The sequence below is a fragment of the Oreochromis niloticus genome, linkage group LG14, assembly GCF_001858045.2.
Source record: "Oreochromis niloticus isolate F11D_XX linkage group LG14, O_niloticus_UMD_NMBU, whole genome shotgun sequence".
NCBI lineage: Eukaryota > Metazoa > Chordata > Actinopteri > Cichliformes > Cichlidae > Oreochromis > Oreochromis niloticus.
In genome coordinates, this window is record NC_031979.2 from 3,902,822 (window position 1) to 3,916,760 (window position 13,939).

Sequence of the window (13,939 nt, forward strand, 5' to 3'; positions counted from 1 at the left end):
GGCAAAGGTGACTAGAGGCTTGTAGTGTATTTAATGTGGTGTATTTACTGTGGCATGCCCTTTAATGCTACCTGCCCAGCACAGCCAAATGGTCCTGCCATTAGCAATACTGCCAGTATCGCCAATCACACGAATCATAGCCTCCGCTCTCAAATGTCCAGACTGAACGGCTTTTAATACCCCACTTGGGCATTGTGATGCCCCCGCAGTATTAAATGCTCTAGTAAATGATGTACTTGGGGATTTTAAGAACATCTTCATCTTCAGGGATCTAGAAGAACATCAAGTCCATGTCTGGCAGGTCCTACCAAGGGTTTTGTATATGTTTAAAGAGTTTCATGCATCTACCATAGCATTCCTGGGTTGCATATTTAAGGGTGGGCAGATGAAGACAGAGCCTGAAGGAAATTAATGTCATGGCCCAATGTCCGACTCTGGCTAACCAGAAGCAGCTTCAGCACTTCTTGGGATTCCCCAACTTCTATTGATGGTTCATAAGAAACTACAGCCAGGTAGCATCAGCACTCACTCGGCTTACCTATCCCAAAGTTCTTTTTGTTTGATCTGCAGAAGTCAACTCAGCCTTCAAGAAGTCAAAGGAGAGATTCCCCTACCTGTTCAGATTCCGCTCAATCCCAGCCTCTAGTTTATTGTGGCCTCATCCAGCTCCAGAGTAGGTGCAGTAGTCTCACAACAATCTGCTCCAAGATGTAAGCTTCAGCCTTGCACTTTCTTTTATAGTCAGTTACAGTCAGTTGAATGACAAAACTCCAGGCAAGCAATTTCTTTTTTCCTTCTTTCTACAGGGATGTGAGGGAATATATTGCAGCCTGTACCACATTTGTGTGTAACAAAACCATGTGTCTACTACCAGAAACTCCCCACAGCAACTGAAACAGCTAATCTGGTAGTTGAGCATGATTTCATCTTTTCTGACCTCTGTACACTCCAGCTGAACCCACGGCTACAGCCCGGATTGCGGGTGATCACTCTGCAATGTCTGTCTGTCGGATCCTGGATATCAGTCATTTGGACTGAGGCCTCCAATATGTCATCAATTAGGAAAGATATGGCCCCGAGGAGAGGACTTGGTATCCCCGCTCACTGATGTCGGAACCCACACTCATTTTGAACTTCCACACATAGGATTGGGACAGGTGAGTCCAGTGGGCCACTTCTAGCCAGCCAATAGTGGGAGGGTACTGTCATAGTCTGCTACTGGTTTGTGTGCTAATTCTCTCAGGGATGTATTGGCAGGCATTCTGGTAGAGTCCAGAAATTCTCGCTCCTCAGTCAGACCAACTGCATTTCATCAACCTCAACAGCCAAAATAGAAGAGAGGTATATTATGATAGAAGTTCAACACAGTCAGGGTTGATCCCATATGTTCAAGTCAAAGACGTTATCAGAAGATAACAATAAAATGGTAAAAAAAAAAAAAAAAAAAACTATAAAGAACATAAAAAAGTAACTTTCAACACTTGCAAATAACAAAATATATTAATTCTACAGAAAAACACTGTTGCTGATTTCTTAAGTACTGTATTTAAGTATTTCTGGTGCTCAGGTCGAAGTCTCATCAGCTACATGCCTTTCTCTTTGCTATAATGTTCTTTGATTGATCCCCAGTAACCTGTCTACAGGAAGTCCAGGCTAGCTCTGAGTCTCTGCTCCTAAATCGTATTACTCTGAAGCCCCTTTTCCATTAGTACCTACTTGGATCAACTCGCCATGGTTCACCACGACTTGACTCAGATCAACTGGTTTTCCATTACAATGAAGTACCACCTAATGTGTGTGGTCACTGTCATAGCAACACGGCCGAGCGTCCCGTGACATAATTAAGATTTGACACGAAAGCTACGGCAAAGGTGGATGTCGAGGCAAGAATACAAGGCAAGAACCTCCTGCTCAGTCTGTGGCTTTTCGTCAGACTTCGGGACCACAGCGTTATTTTTTGTAGCCCGCTTTCAAAAATGATGGTTTTGATTTTCATGATGCTTTCATGACTCATCAAGTGACGGAAATGAACAGCATGCAGTCTGACATGTGTCACATTTTAATTCCTGCTAGGATTGTTTGGAACCTCGGCCAAGCAAGTACTATTTCATCACCTGGTACTGGGTACTATGAGTTAAAGGAAAACCCTGAAAACAGTGGGTACGTCTTTCTTTCAAATAGAAACTAGGAGCTGGTTTCTACAGTTTGCAACCCCCCTAAATGTAAATATCCTAGGAACCAAAAGTAATGCTCCACTCTGAGAGCAAAGTGCTTTATTGGGGTGACATGGTACTATGAGGTATTTAACATAAAATACAGCTTGTTTATTCAAGAGGTTGTATGTGAGGAGAAGGACCTTTTGATTCTGGATTTAACCGGGAACCACTGAAGAGAAGTCAGTATGGGAGAAATATGTTCTCTCTTTCTATCCTTTCACTAATAAAGTCTACAACCTAGTCTAACTCATTCATCCTGCACATATACTAATAAATTTCAATTTTTTCAAACATACCTTGATCACTATTTGCATAATTACACACACGCAAATTCCCCACTTGCTCTGGAGGTGACCATTATCCTTCAAGATCAGGTCCTCTACCAGAGGCCTGGGAGCTTGAGGGTCTTGCAGAGGATCTTTGTTGTTCCTAGGTCTGTGCTTATCTGGACAGAAATTTTGGATATCATTCCTGGGATCTGCTGGAGCCAATTGCTCTCTTTCGGGGATCACTGCCTTCCAAATCTTGCAATCCGATTACTCCGGGGGTCTACTGTTGTCTACACCCTCCACATCTTTTCTATCTCATCTCTCAGGCTTTGGTATTTCTCGAGCATCTCGTGTATCACTTGGTATAACTATATCTATTACCAAGGCCTCACTCCTCTTCTCGTCCACCACTACTAGGTCCAGTTGCTTTGTACGTGTGTCTCTGGAAAGCAGAGGCAGCTTGTTCATTCTCAGCCAGCCTAGGGGCTGTATCCCAACTTCAATCTCACACTTGGCACATATGTTCCTGTATACTATAGCAGCCACTTTATGGTATCGTTTATGGTATTTCATGTATGCCCCTGCTAGTATCTTGCACCCTGCTGTTATGTGCTGGATGTAGGGGCATCTCCACAGCCTGCACCAAGGATCTTGCCTGGTGTGCTTAGAGCTGTTCCTGTGCAGCCATGATTAGTGCCTCTGTGCTATCTTACAGTCCAGCTTTGATTTTTCGATATTAGCCACTTCAGTTCTAAGGTCAAATGGTTGAGAGTCGCAGATTTAAGTCCTAGGAGAGTGTCCCCCAAAGGGGTCATTAACCCCCTGTTGATCACCTAATCACATGAGCCAAGGTGTGAAAACGGGTGTAGGTCACAATCAACCAAGGTTTCAGGTGAACCTGCTGTGAAACCTAGCCCCACGCTATCATGTGATTTCGTAAGGTCAACAGGCCCAGGATTTGAGTGGGCATTAAGGCGTGACCTACACTCGTTTTCACACCTTGGCTCGTGTGATTAGGTAGACGGTCAACAGGGGGTTCATGACCTCCTTAGGGGACAATACCCTAGGACTTAAATCTGGGACTCTCCACCATTTGACCTTAGAACTGAAGAAGCTTCTCGAATGAGAGGTGAAACGTCTTCAAGCAACTTAAAGAAATCCAGACGCTTTTCTTTCCAAGCTCCTTAGACACTATACTACAACAACTGCAGATTGCAGTTGCAGTTGCAGTACTTCAACATCTAGCTAGCTCTACAAAAGAGCGCTTCTGTCATGTAGCGCGGGGCGAGTGATGACAAAAATCACGGCTTATTTGCTGGCACAAAAGGCAATGAAAACAAAAGCCATAACTTTAACAAAGCATAGAAGGAACTAGCTGACTGACTGCAGACAGACACTGAACTGATTGACAGAAATCACACACACAGTGAGGGAGAAGACAACAAAGAACAAAGGGAAAAGCAGACAGTAGACATACAGGAGGGTCAGGACAACAAATGTAGAGACAGAAGACCCAGAAAGCAGACAGACTTGAGGACATGATGAGGAGGTAAACAGAGGTAAACAAACACAGCGACACCGATGACAGAATAAACATAAATGATCTTAAGCTTTTAAAGAAATAAGTTCAGAACAAAACTAAAAAAGATAGCTGATGGTGTCTGAGAGGCAAAAAATAAACCCAACTGGGAAACCATGTTCAAGAGAAAAGTAACTAAAAGCTCATGGTGTCTAGTGCACATTAGGACACAGAAGACAGGAACATTAACCGAACAGTATGACATTACCAATAAGCTCTGACAATGACAGGAATGAAGATAGCACTATAACTACACAGAGAGGAGACAAACCCAGACACTAGACACAGACCAAAGGTAAACAAATAAGGATACAAGACTGACTTCAGATAAAGATGAGATTAGTAGAGAGTGGAAATGAAGGGGAAGACACCATTTAATGAACAACTAAGAACTAGAAACATGGCTAAAAACTCAAAGGTAATAGGAAACAATGCTATATTCAAATGACAAAATCACATTACCAACCCAAAATGAACCCATAAAACTCAAAACCCATGGTCAACGACCCATGGACCTAGATTGCTTATTTAACTGGAATAATGCTACAGTATATGTTGATTCTGTAAAATTTTGAAATTTTTACTGAACTATAAGTTAATCATGTTCTCCATTAAAATATATGTCAAACTCTATATAACTGTGAAGTCATTAAAGTGTGCCACATAGGTGGATATAATTCACACCGTAAAAGGATTAGAGCTTTAAATGGAGTTTAAAGTAAAATATTTGCCTTTGCATAGTGCATCTTTTTATGAATAAATAAAAAATTCACTATTAAAGAGTTTATCTGTACTACATATCACTAAGTTGCTGTCTTGAAGACTTTTTTTAACCTTTTGTAAAGTTTGCCAGTTTGACTATAGCTGTTATTTCTCCTTCACTTTGATACTGAAATAATCTTAAAAACTGGGGAATTGTAAGGGATATTTTCAAGATCTCCCATCCAAATATAGTATGTGTAGTTACATTTGCTGAAGACTGAAGATCGAGCAATTTTTGTTGGCAGATTAGTATGTCTTTATTTTGGCCACAGTTAAAATTGTTGGATTCAGATGCACACTTCCTCGATCCTTGCTATAAGTTTTTTGTTTTAATAATAAAAGCTATATGGTACATCAGTACAATGAAAATGAATAACACACATTTCAGATTCAGCATACTTTCTGTATGCAGGTTCTTTGTATTCACACTCAAAAGGAATCATTAAACCCATGTGAACCAGCTCATAATGTGCAGCAATGAGCTTATATGAAAAGGTATACAGATAAATCACACATGAATCCACTGTCTGATCTTCACTAGGTCACCGCTTTACCCACCATCACCCTTCTACTCATGCTTTTATGGGATAATAGGAAATGCGTGCTCATGGGAGGTGGGTTAGGTAGATGAAACATGGACCCTGAAGTAATGGAAGGTAGAATATGCATTCTAAAACTGTGGTGGGCCGTGGGCCAGTGACCATCTATATAATGAAAACAAATAGCTTGTCATGCCACAGGAGGAAATCTATTGCCATGTATTTTATGCCATGAAGTCTCTCTGCAAAAAACATTGTATATATTTTTCAAAGGCTGATGACAATAACATTGGTAGTATCTGTATGATCTGCTGTTCAGTGTCTCCTTTCACTCATGAATGCATGAAATGGAAACCGCCACTGACAAAGGCCATTTGAAGTCATCAAAATTGTGAAGAGACTAACTTATGTCATTGAGAGATGATATTTGTAATGTTGGTATTTTACTATGCTGTATATTTAAACTCTGTGCTCTACAGCTGTTTTACAGTAAAAAGCATTTAGCTAAAATTGCTGATGATAGGTACACTTGGACAATATCACAGTTACACTATATATACACTTTATACTTAGAAATCCCAGAGGAATTAGTTTTATTATTGGCAAGGTTTGTGGTCCCTTGAGCATTAAAATGAGATAGAAAAGGTATAGTAATAGATTGGCTCTTATATAGTGCTCTTTTACTCTAAGCACTCAAAGCGCTTTATACAACATGCCTCATTCACCCATTCATACAAGCACTTTTACCTATGATTAAGTACTTTCTTTTATTTTCTAGTACTTTTTATCATTCATACTTTGATGGATGCATTGGAGACCAACTTGGGGTTAGTATCTTGCCCAAGGATTTTTGGCATGCATACTGGAGCAGCCAGAGATTGAACAACCAACATTGTTATTAGGAGATGACCTGCTCCACCTCCTGTAGATTGGAGTATCATCTCATACTCTGCCATAATACGATGCATGGCAGTGTATCAGGTCAGTACAGACAAACAGGAGGGGGATGGAGCAGAGGTGAAAAATTATGTTGACCACTTTTGAACATATGGTAGGACTTTCCGTATTTGAAAAGTTCTCTTGTAATATCCTAAGATATTGAGGGAAAGCATTCAGCAGAAACAACTTGAACTGTGATGTATGCAACAAGGCAAGATCACATATTTACAAACAGTTATTAACACACCAACACAATATTTGCTCACCAAGTGCTAGTGATATTATGCTTGATACTGAGGTTTCAGAGCTGTGTCGAGCTTACAGATCACAGATGTTTGTTGAACATGAACCCTGCTGCGGAGTTAGATCATGTGACATGGGTGTTTTGAACCCTGTCACTACTGCTAATTGAGGTCTTGGTGTGTTTCACACCAGTTTCAACTGGTGACTTAGCTGCTTCTTCTAGGTTTGATTGTTGATCTCACTGTCACTATGAGAAACCTTAAGAGTAATCAGCAGCAGCAGGACTGGCACCAGCAACCACAGCACAGGTTTCAAAAGACAGCCCGTGGAAACTTTTTGACACAGTGCAATTTCTGACAGGGCTGTACAGGTCAAAGAATGAGTCACTGAAGCAATTTTTCAAGGGGCACATGATCCAGTAGTTTACTGGCAGCAATGATAATGTCATAATAGAGCTGTAATACAGAATTACTGCCAGTAGTTTACCGGCAGTCAGGCTGGGGCTCAGATCTTGTCGTCACTGGAGACACATTAGTGTTAGTTTCTAGCTTCTTAAACGTTGTTCGTGAGTCAGGTTTTCCCTCCTTGTGACTAACCTTTTCCTGTGAACAGTGCCCTCCGGACCTGCTACCTATTTCCTGTTTTGGAGTCGGTGTGTGGAGTTACGTGGCGGAGCACAAGTGTGTGAGAGACCTTCTCTTTTTTGAACCTCCCTTGGACACCTGCAAGCCCACTTGAATACCCGTGCTGAACTGAGAGTCCACTCCTTACCTGTGACACTACTACTGTATGACGTCATATAAATTTTCACTTATTATAAAGCTAAAAATAAATATTTGGCCTTCAACACTGTCAGTGAATAACATGGTCTAATAACTGGTTGTCTCCTCGCATCACAGTCTCTTCACAGCAGAGAGAATCTGTCAAATTCAAAAAAAAAAAAAAAAAAAAAATAGTAATCAGTATCTACATATGGACTCTAATTTTATATACATATTTCACATGTTACCACATCATATATTACAAGTAACAAAATAGTGTGACTCTGCACAGAACATGTTTGTTATGGGAGTTTGTATGTTATTCCTGTGCCAGAGCAGTGTGAATGTCCACAAAGGCTAGATTAAGTAATGACTAAATGATTACATTTTTAAAATTTTTTAAATATATTTATTGATCATAAATATGCATAGAAGAGTATGCAATGACATATTTAAAAAAAAATTAATGCATCCTCTTGAACTTATAATTAATCTATTAAAAAATACAAAGTCGCAGATGCTGGATTGTGGATGCTGCCATTTTCCCCCAGTATATTTGAATACAGTAGCCAGGAAAGATCACCATTCCGACTAAACACATTTTAAGAATGTGGCTAGAGACCAGCGACTTACGTAGTATGCCAAAGGCACAGAAGAAGAGAAGTTGTAGGTCGTAGTCATTTCCATGGAAGGACATTTAAATTTATGCCGACTCCTTCAGTCTCATAAAGGTTCATACCTGTGTTTTAGCTGGATAAGGGATCCCCTTCACCAAAGAAGTGAAAATGCAAAGGAAACTGACAATGTGACCTTAATTTTAATCTTATTAAATTATAGATAAACATGCTTATTTATTCCTAATATCGTCTCAATCACTGATTCTCAGCACATTAGACATGCAACTCTCCCATCTCCGGACAGCTGACAAGAGATTGCTCGAGTGTCCTCGAAATTACACTCTCCCTCTGATAAACAGTTTAATTGCATTCTCATATTGTATCAGAGTTTATTCACTAAGCGTCAGAGTCCAACGTTAGATCCAATGCAAAGACAGTTTCATTAACATCGGCTAACAGCAATTAACAGAGGCTAACAGTAGCAAAAGCAGCAGTTAACATATCCTCAACAACTCACCTCACTATTCAAGGTCAAGTTCAAGTGGCTTTATTGTCATTTCAACCATATACACTGGTACAGTACACACTCCAAGACCATGCTACTACAGTAAATCAACACAGGACTACATAAAGTGCAAGTATGCAAAAATTGCAAAAAGAATGCAACATCAGATGGGACAGAACGATGCAGACACAAGACCGTGCAGACACAAGAGATGCTGTTGAAATTTCTTAGTTATGGAGTTGGCATTGAGGGACCAGGAGAGGTTCTCCACCAGGTGAACACCAAGGAATTTGGTGCTCTTGACGACTTCCACAGACTATCCATCAATGTTCAGTGGACAATGATCTCTCCGTGCTCTCCTGAATTCGACAATCATCTCTTTTGTTTTGACCACTTTTAGAGACAGGTTGTTGATTCTACACCAGTCCGTCAGCTGTTGTGCCTCCTCTTTGTATGCTGACTCATCACTCTTTCTGATGAGATCCACCACAGTCATGTCATTGGCAAACTTGATGATTTGGTTCAAACTGTGCATTGTTGCACAGTCGTAAGTCAGCAGAGTGAACAGCAGTGGGTGAGCACACAGCCCTTAGGGGCTCCAATGCTCAGTGTGGTGGTGTTGGATATGCAGTTACCAACTCGGACTTACTGAGGTCTCTCCATCAGAAAGTCTAGGATCCAGTTGCAGAGGGAGGTGTTTGGGCCCAGAAGGGTCAGCTTTTCAATGAGGTGCTGAGGAATGATTGTGCTGAATGCTGAACTGAACTCCATGAACCGCATTCGTACATATCGGTCCTTGTTGTCCAGGTGGGTGAGAGTGAGATGTAGGGTGGTGGCGATGGCATCATCTGTTGACCAGTTGAGGTGATAGGCAAACTGCAGTGGGTCCAGTGTGAGTGGCACCAGGGTCTTAATGGCTAGCCTCTTGAAGCACTTCATCATGATGGGTATGGGTGCAACGGGACGGTAATCGTTGAGGCAGGACACTGAGGACTTATTTGGAACAGAAACAATGATGGTGGCCTTGAGGCACGTTGGAACAACAGCAGTTCTCATTAAGGGTTGAAGATGTCAGTGAGGACTTCTGCCAGCTGCTCTATACATTCTCTGAGCACTTTTCCAGGGATATTATCTGGAAAAGCAGCCTTCTGTTGGTTAACTCTGCGAAGAGTTTTTCTAACATCAGCCGAGGTCAGACACAGAACCTGGTCCTTATGAGTGATGGTCTTCCACAGCATCATGCCAAACTAGCTCTACTACACAGAATCACCCTCTACTCTCAGTGGCAGGGGAGGAATATGAGAACATCCCCACCAAAGCTGGAGCCAGCTGGAGAAGAGCATATGGGAGAAGGACGCAGCCCATAATGGCAATGCTCAATAGCTAGTGGAGCTAAAAGCAGACCACAGCAACCTCCCTGAACAGGATCCAGTGGCCATCACAGTGGCAGAAAGAAAGAAATCCAAGAAAGGGTCTCCAGTATGAAGAGTTGGCAGCACCAGACCCTGACCTAATTCACACAGACTGGCTAAAGAAGCTGACTGCACTCTTTGAGCATCTGGCAGCACAAATGAACCAGCTGGTAGTCAACAAGGGACACCCATAATGGCTAAATGAATACCGGACAGTGCTGATTCCCAAGGATCCCCAGAAAGTACTGAGGCAGGCCAATAACCTGCCTCCATACCTCAGTACCACATGGAAGCTCCTGTCAGGCATCATAGCGTCTAAGATGAACAAGCACATGGTTCAATACATGAGCGAAGCACAGAAAGGAATCGGCAGGAATACCAGAGGAGCGAAGCACCAACTACTGATAGACAGAGCAGTAGCCAGTGACTGCATGACCAGATTCCGGTCAAATGTACAAGTCACCATCAATCTCATTGGGATCTACCAATGAGATGCTCTATCCCAACTCCGCATAGGCCTTCTGCATAGGCCTGAAGCCCCTCGGTGACATCACAGACAAGACTGGCTACGGATACTGACTACAAAATTGAGCAGTTGTCAGCCACCTTCTGTACATGGATGACATCAAGATGTATGCTAAGAGTGAACGAGACATTGATTCACTCATCCACACCACCAGGATATACGGCAATGACATTGGAATGTCGTTGGAACTGGAGAAGTGTAGTTGGATGATAATGAAGAGAGGGAAGGTAGTCAGAACTGAGGACATCGAACTACCAGAAGGCAACATTGCAGACATAGAGGACAGCTACAAGTACCTGGGAATCCCACAGGCAAATGGGAACCATGAAGAGGGTCAGGCAAGTCCTGAGGAGTCAGCTGAACGGTAAGAACAAGATCCAGGCTATCAACACCTACACCCTGCCCGTAATCAGGTACCCTGCTGAGATAATAAGCTGGCCAAAGGAGGAGATAGAAGCCACTGACATCAAGACAAGGAAGCTACGTGCGGTGACTCCCAAGCTAGGCGAGTCCAGCAGATCCCAGGAACAACATTGGAGATCTCTGTCCAGAAGAGCGTAGTCCCAGGAACAGCTAAGATACTGCGCAGGACCCTCAAGCTCCCAGGCCTCTGGAGGACCCGAGCTTGAAGGATAGACCGCCCACAGGGGCAAGAGGCGATTTTTTGTTTTTAAATTAAAGTTCTCTCTCTCTCTCTCTCTCTCTCTCTCTGTGTGTGTGTGTGTGTGTGTGTGTGTGTGTGTGCTCAGCAGGATAATTAATGGATATTTTAAATGTTATTATGATGAAAGCCAGTTGACAAGAGGACCAAAGAGAGACTTGAGGGTGGGGGTACGGGATGATTAAAAGCTCTTCTCCATTACTGGTCCATCTCACCCACAATCTTCCATGCACTCGCAAAATTACACACATATAACTCACACACACCACAGATGATAGGCTACCCAGGGCTCCAACTTAATTTCAAATTTGAGGCATTCAGTCAACCATCACCTTAACAACATCCACCTCAATCCACTTTCATCTACAGCCACTGTGGGAGACTCTTCCCACAACACAAAATCATCATTGCCCCTCTTGCTGTCCTATCTCCTCCATTTTCTACCCACACCCTCCTTCTTCTACCTCCTCCTGGCACATGGGATGTGAAATGCATAGCTATTGTATTTTAGTTAGAATATGTGTGAATCCCTAGTAATCGGATGCTTTACTTGCTGGGAGGACTGGGAGTGAGATAAGAGGAAAGGGGAGAAGAGGGGGAGCCATGTAACAGGTGGAAGCTGGAGATTTGAATGAAACAGTGTAAGGTGTTGATAATTATTAGAAGAGGAGAACATTCAGAAGAACCCTTTTTTTTAGTCACAAAATATAATGTCAGTAAAATAACTGTGGTCATCGTCACCTTCAGTTAGTGGCTCCAATTTGCCACTTTGTATCCATGGAGAAGATTTTTCAATTTTTCCATGGACTCACTTATTCACATCATGTTTTGTGAAGGTCATGACCTATTATTTGTACTGACAATCTGTTCATTACTTTATACAATACACTCTGCCTGAGCCTGTGAGTCACAATCCAGTGGGTTCGTCTCCAACTGAGCATGTGAGTCTAGGGCCAGTTGGGCCAGACTCAACAGTCCCATGCCAACTGTACCAGAGCCTGAGTCCTGAGTCCATGGGTCCCTCATCTCCAGAACATCCAGAACCCGAGGGTCCAGAGACAGAGGTTCCCAGGCCACCTGGATCTAAGTTTGTGGGTCCCTTGTGGCCTGCGCATGAGCCTGAATTAATTAAAACTCTGTGTGGGTCGTTAATTGATTAATAAGCTGGAACGGAAGATTGCTGCTACCTAGTATTCAGACAATAAGTATAACTTGGGGGTGTTGATTCACTTAACCTAACATAATCATCATGCTGTAACCAGGTTTCTCTAAGGCAGAGTAAAATACTTTATTGATCAATTATTACTTCATGTAATAACAAGGACTTAAAAGAGAGAGACCTAACGTTTAGCCTCATTTCACTCTTTTACTCTTTGGTACAATAGTGGATACTATATTGTTTTTTCTTTGTGATATTTTATGTAAAATAATTTTTTGCTGATTCTTGGTTTGCTTTTTCTTGGTTTGAGAGCAGACACAGTCTCCAAGGGGATGGCGTTTTGGGGGATAACAGAAGCTGAGAGGTATGTAAGACTGCAACTCTACTGGTACCAGCTCCAGACAGTCATATTTTCATAGTTTAACAAATTTAACCAGATTTCATTGGCAGTTGCAGGAAAGAAGATGCAGGAAAGTAGCTGCAAAGAGGCATGTAAGACTCCTTTCTGGTCCCAACTGTGGATAGTCACGTTTTGTTTTGGGTTTTTTTGGCGTGGGGGGGGGGATTTGGTCAGATTTCTAGATATGACAGCTGCTCCATCCAATTTTATTTATATAGCACCAAATCACAACAGAAGTCACCTCAAGGCGCTTTATATTGTACAATATAACAGAACTACTATTTCTCCTCACCATCACCCAGCCATCCTGCCACTCAGGACAGCCTACTGGGAGCTAACGGTGGCTACCCTACCTTCAGCTGCACTAGATTTTTTAAAGAGTGTGAAGATGGCAGTCCAATTCAGTGACCCTGACCTCCACAGCTGCAAACAGGCTATATTTATCACAAATATTGATACTAGGTTCAGTTTTCTATGGTCGTGATCGCAGGGTGTGCACTGGATAAATGCCAATATGACACTCAAGCAAATGAAAAGGCCAGGTGATGATCTTCCAGCTCGCTAATTGGCAGATTTAGTTGAACACTTGCATAGGTGGGCATACACAAAGAATGGACATTAGACCGGTGGAAATCTGTACTTTGATCTGATGAGCTCAAATTTGAGATCTTTGGTTCCACCCGCCATGTCTTTGTGTGACGCAGAAAAGGTGAATGAATGGTCTCTACATGAATCATTCCCACCGTGAAGCATAGAGGAGGTGGTGTGATGGTGTGGGGGTGCTTTGCTAATGACACTGTTGGGATTTATTCAAAACTGAAGGCACACTGGCTAGCTAGCATGGCTACCACAGCATGCCACAGCATGCAATCCCATCAGTTTGTGTTTAGTTGGACCATCATCTATTTTTAAACAGGACAATGACAAGAAACACACCTCCAGGCTGTGTAAGGGCTATTTGGCCAAGAAGGACAGTGATGGAGTGCTGCACCTGATGGCCTGGCCCCCACAGTTACCTGACCTAAACCCAATCAAGGTAGTTTGGGATGAGATGGAGTGCAGAGTGAAGCCAAAATGACCAACAAGAGCTCAACATCTCTTAGAACTCCTTCAAGAGGTGACCACCTCATGAAGCTCATTGAGAGAATGCCAAGACTGTGGAAAACAGTAATCAGAGCAAAGTGTGGCTATTTTGAATAATATAAAATATAAAATATGTTTTGAGTTGTTTCACACTTTTTTTGGTTTACTATATAATTCCATATGTGTTCATTTATAGTTTTGATGCCTTCAGTGAGAATCCACATTGTAAATCGTCATGAAATAGTTATTTAGACAGACCTGTCTAGAT

General features: G+C 42.2%; 1 long non-coding RNA gene across 1 annotated transcript; it reads left to right on the forward strand.

Annotated features, from left to right (window-relative positions):
- The first annotated feature begins 434 nt into the window (after nucleotides 1–434).
- LOC112842107 (uncharacterized) lies at nucleotides 435–7,387 on the forward strand. Its single transcript, XR_003213745.1, has 3 exons — nucleotides 435–710; nucleotides 807–1,157; nucleotides 7,160–7,387. It is a non-coding gene; the product is annotated as an uncharacterized LOC112842107 (long non-coding RNA).
- The last annotated feature ends 6,552 nt before the right edge of the window (nucleotides 7,388–13,939 follow it).